This window comes from Dipteris shenzhenensis, chromosome 25, assembly GCF_047967505.1.
Source record: "Dipteris shenzhenensis isolate YYH24624 ecotype China chromosome 25, Dip_SZ_1.0, whole genome shotgun sequence".
Lineage (NCBI taxonomy): Eukaryota > Viridiplantae > Streptophyta > Polypodiopsida > Gleicheniales > Dipteridaceae > Dipteris > Dipteris shenzhenensis.
In genome coordinates this window covers 50,563,065-50,578,796 of record NC_141620.1, presented here as the reverse complement: position 1 = coordinate 50,578,796, position 15,732 = coordinate 50,563,065, and the positions used below count along the sequence as shown (strand labels likewise).

Sequence of the window (15,732 nt, the reverse complement as noted above, 5' to 3'; positions counted from 1 at the left end):
GTATGGAGAATAAAAAATTTGATTATTGTAAAACTGATACAATAGATGGTGCTGCCTCCCAGCCGTGCACTCCTGTGTGAGAAGCTTTGATGGCATGCTGGAAATAGTAGAGGACGGAGGCTGGATGCTAAGGAATCAGGGTTGCTGTAGCCAGTGATGATGATGGGCTTCACGGGCTTGCTCTTATATAGCCACTAGTCATAGTCGGTTAGACCCAATTGGGAGACCCAGTCGGCCCAAAACCACCGACTGGAGGTTGGTCCCAGATTAGGCCACCGACCACACATTAGAACTGTGGAATAGAATAGAGCAACTGAACTTTGGTTGCCATTTGGCCCAGAGCCATTCGGGATCATCTGGGGCTCCACCGAGAGTGGGCTGCCCCAGGAAATGCTCCATCTACCCTCAGTGTGGTCAGTCATGGGATGCCTTCCTACACTTGCATGTAGCCTAGTTGGTAGTGTGCCAATTCTATTGGAAGCCATCCAGCCATCAAGCCACACATGGCACCCATCTGGTGTCCAAACCAGTACCTACCGGATAACCGAGCTACTCAAATGCCTTCTCCTCATATGGGGGGGGTTACAAGTAGAGTTAGCTGGTTCCCACGTAGTTACATGAGAGTGGAGCATTGATATCTAACACTTCTTGCATAGGACTCTAATCCCATAGGCACACACACACACACACATCAATTTGCCCCTTCATTCTCCCTTACAAATTGATGACCTCATCCCTTAGTAGTAGTACATGGGATGCTCCATGGCTTGCCCACTATCATGTGGCAACACTCATGGCCCCAATCTGTGACTCACTCATAGGATTCTTGGTTTACAATTGGGAGATGGTCATAGACTATGTATGTAAAGCCCAATGAGTACAACAAGGAAAAATTCTCAAAAAACTAACAATCGTTTAAGGATGGACTATCCATGGCAGAGAACCATTATTGACCTCATACACACATAACTCAGAAAACATATGGATCCTTACCCTTGTCAGATTTGACTTGGGTGTTGTAAGCAGTGAGAGCTTGAGTTTTGACATCTCTGGTTCTTCTTCTTCTTCAGTTTCTGCTTCCTCAACAAGATTGGCTGAACATCTCTTTTTGGCATAACATTCCTTTTCAAAGTGTCTAGGTTTGCCACAAAAGTTACATTTCATTTTGCTCTTTCCCTTGAAGTTGCTTAAGTTGCTTCTGGCCAAATATGCCCCTTCTTTGTAATATGCTCCTTCTTTGTAATCACTTCTTTATTTGATCTTTCTCTCCTCCTCCAAGAGTGATGCTTCAATTTCTACCAGACTTATCTCTGGAATATTGGTGAGTGTGGTTACAATAGTGCCATATTCTTCATTGAGACTTCTAAGTAAGATGGCAATTACAATATCTTCATCAAGATTAAACTTGATGCCAGATAACTATGTTAAAATGCTCTTCATTGAATCTAGATGTGAAGAGATGGACTCCCCCCTATCCAATCTTAAGTCAAAGAACTTGATAAGCAAGCTATACTTGGAGCATCCTCCCTATGCTCCAAACACATGCTCAAGATGAGTCCATGCAGCATGAGCAGTCTCACATCTATCAATGTGATTAAAGGAATCACTCAGACCAAGAGTAATGATACCAAGAGCTTTTTCATCTTTTGGAAGCCACAAAGCTTCTCCTTCTCTAGTTGTAGGTTTAGTTTCTTTGGCATTTGCTACCTTCCATATTCCCTTTTTCATGAGAATTAACTTCAGTTTTGTTTGCCAACAAGTGTGGAACCCTTCTCCTTCAAACTTATCTATTTTCAGTTTGGAAGCCATTTAGGAAGGTCTTACCAAATTAATGGCAGTGTCTAATCCCTTTACAAAAGGTCAATCTTTCTGAACAAAAAAATCATTTTCACCATATAGATGCAAATTGCAAGATAAGAATTCTGAAAAACCTAATTGTTTGGCATAATCATAACCAGTTGGCTTCTCCCACAACCTCTTAACTGGAGTCTTCTTTACCTTGTACTTTGTCTTTGTAGTCTTCTTGATTTTGGAAGAGCTTTGAAAACTTGAGGTGGGCATGTTGTCAAGAGATTAGCACCAACTGAACTAACATTCTTTGAACTAAAATGACATACTTTGAACTGATTTTTGGAAGAATAATCTCTGAACTGAGTGTTTTACTCCTCAAGCATTTAGTGTAGCATAAAAACTCCAAAAAAATATACTAGAAATGCTTGCAGAGTACATGTAAACTTGGAGGATGAAATTCAATGAGATGAGAGCAGCTCTTTGAGGGATTTTGTTGCACAATGAAAGATATAGGACTAGAGAAGACCCAGTACCAAGCTTGGGCAAAATGTCACGTCAGGTTGCCATAGCCAAAAGCTCCAATGTCGACTGGTTTTTTCATCAGTACGTATTAATTAGTGGAGCATTTGCCTTTAGATTTGAGATTTGGATAGCTCTTGGTGCTGCCCAACTTTCTTTGAGAGGAATTACCGAAATATATCTCCAGCATGTTGCATTTCAAGAAATTGTGCAGACTATAACTATTGTCAGCACGGGTTATAGGAGCACTAACTTTACAATTCCTCCAAGGTGGATGTGGACCCTAGTGAGGGGAAGCTATAGCAGAAAGGGCTAGGGAAATGGTGGCCTATAGGTGGATAACAAGCCTAAGGAAATTCAAGAAGGAAGGAGGGAGAGAAAATCTTCATTTGGGGAAGATGAAGAATCTAGGAGAATCTTAGTGGAATCCAAGGAGAGAACTCAAGGAGGCTCATGGAGGCTGAGTGGCTCTAATACCAAGTGTAATTCCATGTAGAAACAATGAGACACAAAATGTAGTTGTTTATTCATAGAGTGGTTACATATATAGGCAACTGCCTCCATGTAGGTAGATCCCAGATCCACAATCATCTCCATGATTATCTCAATCAATCACCTCCTATGATCACTCACTCATCACACAAACCTAAGACACCTAACTAGAACCTTCTAGCACACCTACACTCACACACTTCTTGCATAGGACTCCAATCCCATAGGCACACACACACACATCAATTTGCCCCTTCAATCATGCCAATCTTGAGTGAAGTCCATGAAGGCATTGTAGGAGGACACTTCCAAGGGGAAGCCACATCAAGAAAAGTCCTCCTCGTAGGCTACTGGTGGCCAACACTATGGGTAGATGCCTATGAATATGTAAAAGGCTGTGATGTATGCCAACGAACTACTAAACCACAACACAAAGACTTCAATCCCCTAACAACAGTTGTTGCACAAAAACCATTTAAAAAATGGGGGATTGACTATGTGGGTCCTATACATCCAGCAGCAAAAGGAACACATGCATGCTACATCATTGTGGCCACTGATTACTTTACAAAATGGGCTAGAGCCAATGGGCTAGAGCCAAAGCAATCAGAAAGGCAGATGCTAGAAGCACAGCAAGATTCTTATACGAAAATGTGATCAACCGATTCGGATGCCCCATTGAAATTGTGTCGGATAGAGGCACACATTTTGTCAATGAGGTAATCCAAGAACTCTTGTTTGGCTTTATGGTAATCCATAGAAAAAGCACACCCTACTACCCCCAAGGGAATGGACAGGACGAATCCACCAACAAAATATTATGCATTATCCTCACCAAGGTAGTAGAACCACAACGTTCTAATTGGGCAGAGAAACTGAATGCAGCCTTATGGGCATACAAAACCACACTCAAGGTTAGTACAGGGAACACACCTTTTCAATTGGTGTACAGCCTTGAAGCTATGGTCCCACTAGAATTTGTAATACCAAGCCTATGCATAGCAGTATAGGAACGCATGGGAGACCATGAATCCTTGAAAGAAAGACTCTATTAGTTGGAGAAGCATACAAAGACAAGACTAGTCACTTATCATGCCATGACAATAGAAAAATGTAGAAGAAAGGCATGGTTTGATAGAAATCTTAAAGCTAAAGACATCAAGGAAGGTGACTTGGTCCTGTTATACAATGCCAAAGTACACAAGCGGAAACTAAAGTATCTAGGTCAAGAACCCTACCGAGTAAGAAAGATGAATCCCATCGAAGCTGTGCTACTAGAAACATTTGATGGAGTCCAATTCAACACAACAATAAACGGGAGCCGATTGAAGTGCTACTACTTCAACATTCAAGCCATCCCCGACAAACTCGAAGATTTGGAAAACCAAGTCTTCCTTAGTTAGGATTAGATTGTATCACGAGAACTCACTTGCATATGTACGTCTTTGCACATGTAGGTAGCATCAATCGATTTTAACCTAGGGCTCAGAAGTGATGCCTGAGTTCTAGCTACCCTATGAAATCCCAACAACAAGAAAAAAGCAGCATATAGTTAGTTTCTACCTAGCTACTAGGTCACGTGCACTCACACGCTTTCACTTAGATACATAGAAGATTGCATGAATAATTGTGCCACACACTTTCATTCCACACTCTCAAAGCATGTATAAAAATAAGATCTCTCACAAACACATAGAAAGGTCATACCTACCTGCCAAATAATCTAATGATCAATGGTAAACCACATGCACATGGATGCAGGTTCAGAAAAGATGCCTCCACTAAAGAGGATGCGCAGAAAGAGCCCACCACCTCAACCACGAGACCCCCTCTAGAGTTCGTAGCCATCTACATCCTCTCAACCATGGCGATCATAGGTATTTGTGGTCTAGAGCGATAGCTCCGAAGAGGATTTAGTGTAGGACCATGGAGAACAAATGCCACCCCAGTCACCCTTCGCCTACACAACCATTGATGGGGCCTAGTAACTGGAACTTATTTGGCCACCTACATCGACTTATGCTCTTTCCCAAGAAGCAACATCTTATTTAGAGAAATGGGGTCTAGGCAGTTTGCATGAGAGCCTAAAATCCTTAGAGGACAGTCCTACAATGACCACATACATCAGGGACTTTCTCCATTCTTACCACTCCAGCAATGCACAGGTTGGCAAGTATAGTACAATCACTATATATCAGAGCCCACTAAACATTATCCTCGATAGTACAATCATTCAAAGGGCTTTCTCACTGCCAACACATGGTGCCAAATACCCTACATGGCCTGCCAATGCAAAGTTTCTCGAAGTACAGCCTCTCCTCATCGCCAAGGGCACACTATTTCATAGGGACGGCATATTACTTCGCACCATCCTTAACCATCGCCTCAAGGAAGCAACACAATTCCTATCCACAATCATGGGGGTTAAGTGCAGCAAGAATCGATCCCTTCCACTTTGCACATTTGTTTTACTGAGTAGGAAGCTACAGCAAGGCTGGATCCAGCACTTAGTCATCTTCTTTACAAAGAAACTAGATGGTTCATCAGGCCAAAAATGTAAAATTCCACACTTATTGGCTATAATCATAAAAAAAGAGCTACAAGAAAGAGAAATGACTTTGCCCCAGTCACCAAAACTGATTGAGGAGTGGGACATACCCTTCTCACCAGTATGGGAGCCATCACCAACTTCTCCTACTATCACATTAACAAGTGCAGATGCCTTAGAAGAAATACCTATTCTGGAGGTCAGGATTGAGGAATTGCCCCACAAGATGCTATAGCTCTCGGTGCACAATTGCAACCAATATATCTCCAACAACAGCAGCAACTAGAGCCTCAGGCAAGATCAGCACTAGAGCCTGAGGAAAGATCAGCACCAGAGCCTAAGGCTACATCATCACTAGAACCATCCATCGACACCATGCCAGTTGATAAGCCACAAGGGGAGCTAGTGCTAGATCAACAGTATAACTATTGTACACAAGGGACTGAAATACCATTGGAACAACCTCCCACAAGTACTACAGAATCATCTAAATGGCTACATGGCCACCACTTATATCGGCAGTATCACCAGTCCTCATCACTATCTGTCATTCTCTAACATCAAGCTAGCTAAATGATCCAAATGTCAGAACTATTCACTAGCTTGGCCAAGGAAGAATATGCAAGAGAATTGGACAGACAGACTGCAACAGAAATCGAAGACAAATTCCAGGCAATCACCATAGAGGTCAAGGCACTTCAGGTGCAGATAGATGAGAAGGAGGTAGAAGAAGTGTGCATGAACCAAGCTCTCCAAGATCAGTGTGACCTCCAACCTCCACCAAAGTCAAACAAAGTTGACAGCAGTAGTACAAGCAACAGCAATCCTATAGACCTATTATAACTCCTTGACATCCGCACATGCTCAGTAGATGGAGGTAGTGGCACAAGCTTGACTCACTCTAATTCACAAAGAAGAAGAGCTCCAAGATTGCAAAGACAAGCTTGAAGACATGAAACAATCTTTGGCAGTACGTGCCTTCAGCATTGATCAACTTACAAGGGAATGTAGAATCTTAAAGGACCAACTTGCCCCTACTCAAGAGGCCAGCACTTCACAAGCACAAGTCTTGGACCAATGGTCCAATACCACTGAAGACATTCCTCAACAGGCAAAGGACATAAACTTTTAAAAAGTGGATGGGTCATTTCTCAATCCAAATGATATTACTTTGGTAGCACCACTCTGGAATAAAAGCAGCCTCTGATGGTCCTCAAGAGCCACTATAATCTAATTATATCCACTATAGCCATCCATGAATGAGTACATCTCATGTCCTGCAACCTGATCTAAAATTCCACAGTAAAAGGTATGGGAAATGGATTTATAACTGTCTCAGCGTTTAATTTTTGATAATCCACACAAACTTAGAGTTGCCATTTCTCTTAGGCACAAATACAATAGGAAAAATCCAATTAGTTTGGTTTATTGCATATATAAATCCAACTAGTAAAAGTTTCTCCAACTCAACTTTGACTTGCTTACCATAATTGGGATTCATCCTAACTTTTGCTACCAAAGTGGCTTAGCATTTAGGACTAAAGTTATCTTGTGCTGACATAGTTCAGGAGGAACTCCTCTCAAATCTCTATAACTCCATGCAAACACATCCTTATACATGACAAATAGATCCCTTGATGCAACTCCATTAACTGAGATTCAACATCTTGCAGAAATGGATCTTTAACTTCTAGATTATTGGGACAACAACAATTCATAACCTTCTGAGGATTGGTTGGTGTACACACATCTTGACCTTCTGTCTTAATAGTCATCTCCTCTATACCCCAATCGTGGAGTACTTTTGCACTTTTTAGCCAAGGTCTCCCTAATAAAATTGGGTAAGAATAGTGATTATAATAAAACTAAATGTATAATAGATGTTGCCTATTGAGATGACCACATCTTGTAGCATACCCTTAGGATCAACTGGTCGGTCTGCCATATGCACTCAAAATAGTGATGGTTTATATGACTTAAACTTCAGTCTTTGGGTAATTTCTTCAGAAATGATGTTCACTCGTGAGACTCCATTCACTATTACACCTGGTATAGTCTACTTCTTAATCTTCATAGTGATGACTGGAACTTCTTTGTCTACAATTGGTGTATCAATCATAGGCATGGTGGCTAAGGTTTGCACTTCCTTGGGTTGCTCAATGGATTCCTTGATCTGCTGAGCAAAGAAGTCGTGATAGTATGGAGCTATTTGCATCAGTTCAGAAAAAGTTAAAGTGAGTTGTATGTTCTTGAACGTTTCCCATGCTTGATCTAGCTTAGTGCTAGTTTCTTGTGGCATAACGGATTCTACTTCTTTAGAGCTAGATCTAGAGGTGCTCAGTAATAACACAGTGTTGGAACTTCTTAGGCATTTCAACTGCTGGCGCTTTTCATTTCAAATCCCTTGCAATCTTTGCTGCCAACTCCTTCTGTGGCTTCTAATCGATGTCCCTACCGGAAGTGCCAGTGCCTTTGATTGTTGTCACTACCCCTTTTGAATGAGGAATTTCTCGAGCATCAACTATTTCTAGCAATTTTGTTATTACAATTGCTTGGCATTTTGGATCTACCTCTTTCCTTTCCATGTTATTCTTTAAGAATTTTAAGTGTTCCACCTAGATTGGACAATCATAATGTAAATGATTTTCTCCCCAATAGAAGCACTTAATTTTAGACAAATCACTCTTCTCTTTACCATTCTTACCTTTGTCCTTCTACTCAAAATGTGGAGGTCTTCCGCTCGGTGTTATCAATTGACCTGGTTTGCCAACACTTGTTTATTTTTGCCCTTAAAGCAATAGTCTATTTTTGCCCTTAAACCAATAGTCTAAGTCATCGTAGCCAAAATTGGTATAGATGTCTATCCACATGCCCATCTCTAGAACACTTATTACACCACTTATCATTGTTACCTACTTTACCTTGGATGCCCAATTCTTTTAAGGCCTTCTTCAGCTTGGTTTTTAGCCTATCTCTCTTAGCTAGAGTCTCCTCAATGTCACTCTCAGCATCCTTCTTCTTCACTTTGTTTTTCAAACCCTCTCTTTTTTCCAAATCAATAGCTCAATTTAGTAGGTCCTCATAGGTTCTGGTTAGATTGACTATGTCTAGCTTACGCAAATCAACTTGGTTACAACTTGTGATCAACAAGGCTCACGCGTAGACTTGTCATCTGTAACTATACTCAATTGATTAGAGCTCTCATCCTAAGCACAAAGTATTGAATGGACTCGCCTTTATTCTACTCTTATTCACCCAACTTGTTCTCACATATTCTTCATTAATTTCATGTCAGAACCTGTGCAACCAATCGGGGAAATGCCCAATTGGAAACTGATTGAACCACCCTTGAGCATTCTTGATTAAGATACATGGAAAATAGTCCATAAACTCTTCATTTGTGGTCGCGCCATCCATATGGTAGACATGTAGGAAACTCTACAAGTGATTGTAAGGATCTTCATCATCTCTATCTTTAAAACTTTACCTTGATATTAGAGGTGGACTTGAACTTCTCCACCCCAAAACCCAAGTAGGTGGGTCTACTTCTTAAAAGACATGACTCGCTTGCTCCCAAACCATCACCTTCCTAATTGTGAGGTTGCAGTAAACTCCTGACTTAGTTGGTATTGTCCTTAGGCCTCAAGGGTACAATTGGATGTATACCTATCAGTTGAGTAGGTTCTCTATAAGTTGTGAGAGGAACTCGGGCAAATTGCCTTAGTTTCTCTTCATTAGCCTCAAATTTATGTTGGCATCTCTCTCCATCAGAAGCACGTCTATTTTCAAGATGATGGATTCTTTGTCCATCTGTCGTAGCCACTCTTTTGGCTTCATACCTTTTTGGACATACTCTTTCAAGTACAATAGCCGAGTAATGTCGAAGACATTCTCACCACTCTCTGAGTTGTTCTTTGCATTCATTTTCTTGTTCCACCAAGGATATGACCATCTATTCAAAATCTAAACTTTCCATAGATGAATGTTTGGATTCCATTTGCCACCATGGGCCTTCACTCACCAATCTTTTGGAATGCCTTGGCCTGATACCATTGTTCTAACCTTCTGGCTCTACATAGTAGTCAACTTCCACCTGTGGGGTAGAGTAGCCGAGTCTCTCTTCTCATGCTCGTTGCTTATGATGGATAGGTGCCCCTGCCAGCCCCTTTAAACATTGTACTTTGGTTCCAAGACTGCTCTGCCTCACATAGTTGGATGTAGCCACTGCTTCTAGTTTAGATATTCTTCACATCTAGCCACGTATCTTCTTCTTCTCTCCAAGCATGTGTCAGCCACAAGGCATCGTACTCTGGCCTTGTTTTAAGAGCAGTCTTCTCCAAGACTGCTCTTCTACTCCCCCTTTAACTAAAACTACTCCTAAATCCTTTTAGGAGTAGTTTTAGTTAAAGGGGGAGTAGAAGAGCGCACAAACCGTGCACTCTTCTACTCCCCCTTCTAGACAGCTGCGGTACCTTGCACTAGTACACTCCCATGCGGAACACTTGCCCTTCCACGCCGCATGCTGGCCCTCTACAATAAAGCATCGTACTCTGGCCTGAGACTGCAAATTGCCTACCGCTCTACTGCGCTTTGCATTTGGCTCTTCTGTCTTACTGACAGCCCCGCAACAGCACACCCCTCTACACCTATCCGCTCGTGCCCCCCATGCTACTTACTTTAGCCTAGTACCCTGCTTCACTAGTCTGCATACTACGCACGTACCGCATGCACGGCTACGACAGCACGCTCCTTGACTGCTGCTCTGCATGGCGACCATGGACACGGTTCTTTACCTATATACTCATACTCACTTTGTAGTATCCATGAGTCCTCCATGAGTGAAGGTTTGGAAGGAGGGAGTAGGTGAGTAGATCATCAAGGTGCTAGGTGGAAGACTTGGATTCAGCTCATGGACACTCACATTTGGAAATCTACGATTACACGATTGACCATATGTGTACTCATCAATTTTGGCTATTGTATTTTTGTGTATATTATTTTTTGTTAAGATATGGAATGGATTTTATTATAAAGCAATGCATTTGAATAATGTTCCATTGAATAGAACATAATCTACATCGTGGAAATGTTTTACATTTGCTATTAATTATATTAAAATTGAGAATGGATTAATAGAGTCTATTTCATTTTCAAGTAATATACTTCGGCACTTAGAAGTTATTCTCTAGTAGAGTAGGAAATCATGATAAAGTAAAAGCCACTCGTGTGCATGGGTGCATGTGTGCATGTGTGTGTTACCCACTATTTCAATGAATCTGAATCTCTACTAATCCACATTCTTAGTCAGAGCTTCGAAAGGCCCCTGGTACCCATTTTTTCATCATGACTATACTTATACTTACATTAATACTTAAGGGTGCAACAAAGAGAATCATCGAGCAAAAAGAATTCCATCTGATTACTCTAGCTACATTTCTAATTGAGAATCCAGGAGAATAAATTCTAGCTACATTTCTAGTCGAGAATCCAAGAGAATAACTCCTTATCAATTTCTCCAATGGTAGAAACCATAACATAGTTTCTAAATTCAACAAGTTACAAGGTAGTTCAATTTCATAGTTCTCATTGCTAATAGGTATATTTATGTAAGTGTGCATGACAGGGTCGAGAGTACTATATCTCTCATCATAAGTCTTCCAAGTGTAACCTTCAAGGTTGCCAACATCTTTTTCCGCAATACCATGCCCAAGACTCTACTTATTGCAAATCCAATGGAGAGGTGTGCCAACTCACCTAGCACCATTACAACCAAATGAAATTTAGAACAATTCATTCAAGTTGTGGAAGGCAGGCTTTAATGCTGGCACACAGTTGCTATCCATGTCACTCTATCTAGACTAGCAATATCAAATCTTGGCATTCTAGTATTTGAAAAAAATTAGAGGTTGGCTTTTAAAGAGTTAATGAAATGCTTATAAAATGTTAAAGTAATTCACAAGGGAATGTATGGCCTAATCACTGGCCCTGTTGTCCTTTATTTTCAATTCTTATCCAATCATAATGTTGAATCATCTTAGACTTGTAAACAAGAACCCTGAAAAAATGATGCACAGAAACCTGCATATAGAACAGAAGGGTAAAATCTGTCTTGACTCAGATCATATCCAAGACATCCATGTTTCAATTACCAATCATATCCATGAAGTTCTAGAGGGAATCCAAAGAAATCTTAGAGGAACCCATACTTCGAAGATTGGCTCCCATATTTCTTCAAAGTGTAAGAAATTTTTTTTATCAAATGCTCTAAGAGAAATTCCCCAAGGAGTACCAATGAGAACCTCAAATTTGTATGACTTTAAAATACAGGGAATAATCAATATGAACAAGGTTTAGATAATTTACAAAGTTTTAAAGGCAAGTAAGGACATCCCAAGGGAATCCCCATCAAGAATTTCCCTTGTCCATTGGTCTATTGGTCCACTACAAGAGAACCCTCTTCATGAAAGGGATTTAATGTAAAATATCATTCTCAACTTTGTACATATTAGTCCTAATCATTTTCAACTTTCTCATCTATATATAATAAGATCATGCTCTTCTAAAAGTTCCCATATCAATTCATGTCATTCCCATCCATCAGAAGTAATCAAAGGCTAGTAAATAAAAAGTCAAAGGATTTCTTATAAAGTGTTAAGACATATTCCTGGCAATGGGATTTGAGTAGAATCCAATAGTAGGGGACCTTCAATGAGACCCTTGTACTCCCTTCTATAATCATGCTCAAAGGCTCATAAAATGGCATGAAGCAAAGAGGTGAGATGCATGAGCCGTTAAGGTCTGCGAGATCATAATTGCATTTCATCACAAAGGAAATTTTCCTCATATTCCAAAGAAATCACAAGGTCTTGATTCCTATGCTTAGGAATTTTTTTAGAGGAATCTTTCTAACAAAAGAAAATTTCCTAATTACTTTGTTCAAGATGATATATTTAGGAATGCCCAAAATCTATCAAGGACTAATCCAATCCAATGATTCTAAAATAGATTACCAAAATGTCAAAGTGCTTGCTTCACAATCAAGGGACCTATTAGGCAATCCTCCATATGAATGAAGATTATGTATCCATATTCCTCAAAGGAAATTATTTCCAAGTGGGACTTCTTTGTGTTACTCAAAAGAAACTGTGCCAAAGCATGCTTATCTCAAAAGAGACGGTATCAAAGCATGGTAACCTAAAAGAAAAAAAGGTCTCAATAAAGTGTAATAAGCCTATTAATCTTAGCATATTTATCGAAGTGAAGAGTCATATATATATAACAGGGGTAATATCAAGGAAGGAAGGGATGAGCATTAATCTCATCATATTCTTCAAAGCTAACTAGCTTCTAAGCTTGCTAGCTCCTGCTCTCATACTACGATTGTCCCAGCATTGTAGTGCCTGGGTTACTCGGGTATGCAAGAGATCATTTCAAAAGAGATTGGTTAGACTTAATATCCCATATGCAAATCATACGATGTAAATCACCAGGTTGCCTTGCTTCCCTCTCAAGCATAAAGAGATGTGGTCATCGTTGTTCTAACATTGTCATGGTGGTTCCATGCTCTAAATCTACACACATATCAACAGTGGAAGATATAAAGGCCGGACTCATCTACAAAAGATAGTAATGTGATTTGAACATGTCAACTAGATAGACGGTGACCCTGCGGTCCTCATAGGCCAACTTTGTAGACCTTGTAAGTACCTAAGTAGGGTGTGATCAGCCAAAGAGTTAGGCACGGTCCATTTCTTGCCCATAGGAAATGGTTGCCTTTAGATATGAAACCCAGGACTGTGCTGCTCCCCCGGGTAAATCTCCATGCCAAGGTCAGCCCTTCTTGGTTGTCCCTTCTTGGTCAGATGCATCTAATGCCAAAACACCGAGCCAGAAGATAAGCTAGATGTTCTATGCCGCCATAGAGTTCTGCTAGTAAAAACGTCTTACAAAGTTTTAAGACATATAGCCTCCCGTGGCTACAGATCAAAGGGTTGAGGATGCAAGCCTCTAGAAGTTTAGTTGTAGCCCAAGTTCACTCAACATGCATTCACTTAAAATAGTCCATGAAGAAGCGCTCAGCGTGTGCCAGAAGCTAGGTACTAGATGTGCTCTTAGAAACGCCAGAAGCATAGTTCTCATATTTTTATGGCTTTGTGCCAGAGCATGCAACAAATAAATGTAATAAATCCAACCTGAGCTAGAAGCAATAGTTGAATCGATAGAATAATTTTGTGGGCATAGGGATCCATATGTTAGAACTATTAATGTAACTCCAAAGTATAGATTATTAAGTCAATAATCATAACAGCAAGATTAGTTGCTCTCAATGTACTTTTTTGTTAGCACTCAGATGTATTTTCTATATAAGCCATGGGTTCTTCTTCAATACACAATCACCGCCATTCTTGTCTTATCAACGCTTTGATTTCTTGCTCAAGATTCTCCTTTTTCTTGCCAATCTTAGTCTCTGTTTTCTTAGATGCTGTCAGATGAGCCTCCCCTTAAACTACAGTTATCTCCCTTTGATCCTTAGCAAACCTGTACTCCTTTATTTCGGCCTACCATCTCTCATGGCTTCTTCCTCAACCACTTCCCACACTTACCAACTAGAGAAATTGTCAAATACGAACTATCGTATTTGGGCAATCAAGATGGAGATGCTGCTATATAGGGCAGAATTTTGGGACCTAGCAAATGGAAATCACCCTCATTCCACCTCTCTCGCAACCATAGCTTTTACTGCTGCATCTGCTCATAGGTCCCCACGGGTGCTGCTACCCTTGCTGTCATCCAACCTACACAGGAAGACAGTACCGCCTGGCTCTTGGCAAATTCAAAGGCCGGTCGGACATCATCCTAAATTGTGGCGACCTCCAAATACAATTGGTTCATAATCTACTGACGGCACAAGAAGTATGGGCAACCCTTTGTGCTACCTACGATCATGTCGATGTTTCTACAATGGCAAGAAGGGGACACAATACCCGACTTCATCGACCAATGGCAGGGATTACTCGACAAAACAGTTAGTGCTCGACTTAAGGTACCTGACCTGCAGCAAGTCACAATCCTACTTTCATCACTCCCACTTTCTTAGCGTTCCTTCGTCACCACTCAGTCGAATCCTGGTCTATCACTCCCTGTGCTCACTGGTCGCATTCTCCAAGAAGACACCATGAGGTGAAACTCCTCATCTTCGATTCAATCAAACCCGTAGGCAAAGTATACCTTCTTCAAAGGAGGTTGCCGTGGACGTGGAAATCGCTATGGCCGTGGCTTCAGTGGTCGACAAGGAGCACCACCCTTGTTACCTATGCCTGTAAATGCTACCAAGAACACCATAGGCTCGTAGGTCCCAATGCAGCTAGTCTTGGCCTCGTCAGAGGGGTCGGGATAGTTCTTGGCATACCTCCACTACACCCCGTGCCCAGGTACCCTCACATACTAAACCTTTCACAAATCTGCAGCTCTTCTATACATCCACAATGGCACTAGCGGTGCCTAACCAATCTGATGAGATCTGGTATCTCAACACAGCTGCCTCTTAACACATGACCTCCCAGAGGTCTTGGTTCATGTTCCACAAGCCACTATCAGTTTACCTTGGCGACCATTCTGAGCTCCAACGTCTCTTCCAAACAGATATAGGGTCGTCCTCTCAGGTTGATGAGCCAATCTCTCCCATGCAACAATTGTCAGAATCCCGCTTGTCACTGGATACCACTCTACCAATCCATCAGAGGATGGAACAACACCCCCGAGTTCCTCTCGGGCCAACAAAGGAGTTCTCCCAGCCCACCTCCGTGATTCTGAATTCTCCCTCGCCATCATATCTGACCCAATATCCTCGACATCAATTCCGACCCCATACTCCCTTGAGGATTTTTAACATACTGACAATCACGTACCTGTTCAAATTGCTCTCAACTCTCCAGATGCGGACCACTGGCAAAAGGCCATGGAAGATGAACTGCAATCTCTGCACAAAAACTAGGCTTGGCAATTGATTGATCCACCTAGGCGAATTGTGGGTTCGAAATGGCTACTGAAAGGAAAATTCAACGTGGATGGTAGTCTGGCACGCTATAAGGCTCGACTAGTTGCTCGCTGCTTTACTCAAATATAGGGAGTTGATTACACCGAAACCTATGCCCCTATTGTTAAGATGCAATCTTTTCGAGCTATAATTGCTATTGCAACTCAGCACTCTCTGCTACTCCACCAAATGGATGTAAAAACGGTGTTTCTTAACGGCGTTCTTGATTCTCATGAACGAGTTTACATGGCGCAACCTGAAGGATTCATTGCTCCAGGTGAGGATCATAAGGTGTGCATGTTGTTAAAGAGTCTATACGAACTCAAACAATCACCAAGGGTCTGGT

General features: G+C 41.3%; 1 pseudogene; it reads right to left on the bottom strand.

Annotated features, from left to right (window-relative positions):
• LOC147886019 (uncharacterized) overlaps nucleotides 1-15,178 on the bottom strand; it is a 35,378-nt pseudogene extending 20,200 nt beyond the window's left edge.
• Between the last annotated feature and the right edge of the window lie 554 nt (nucleotides 15,179-15,732).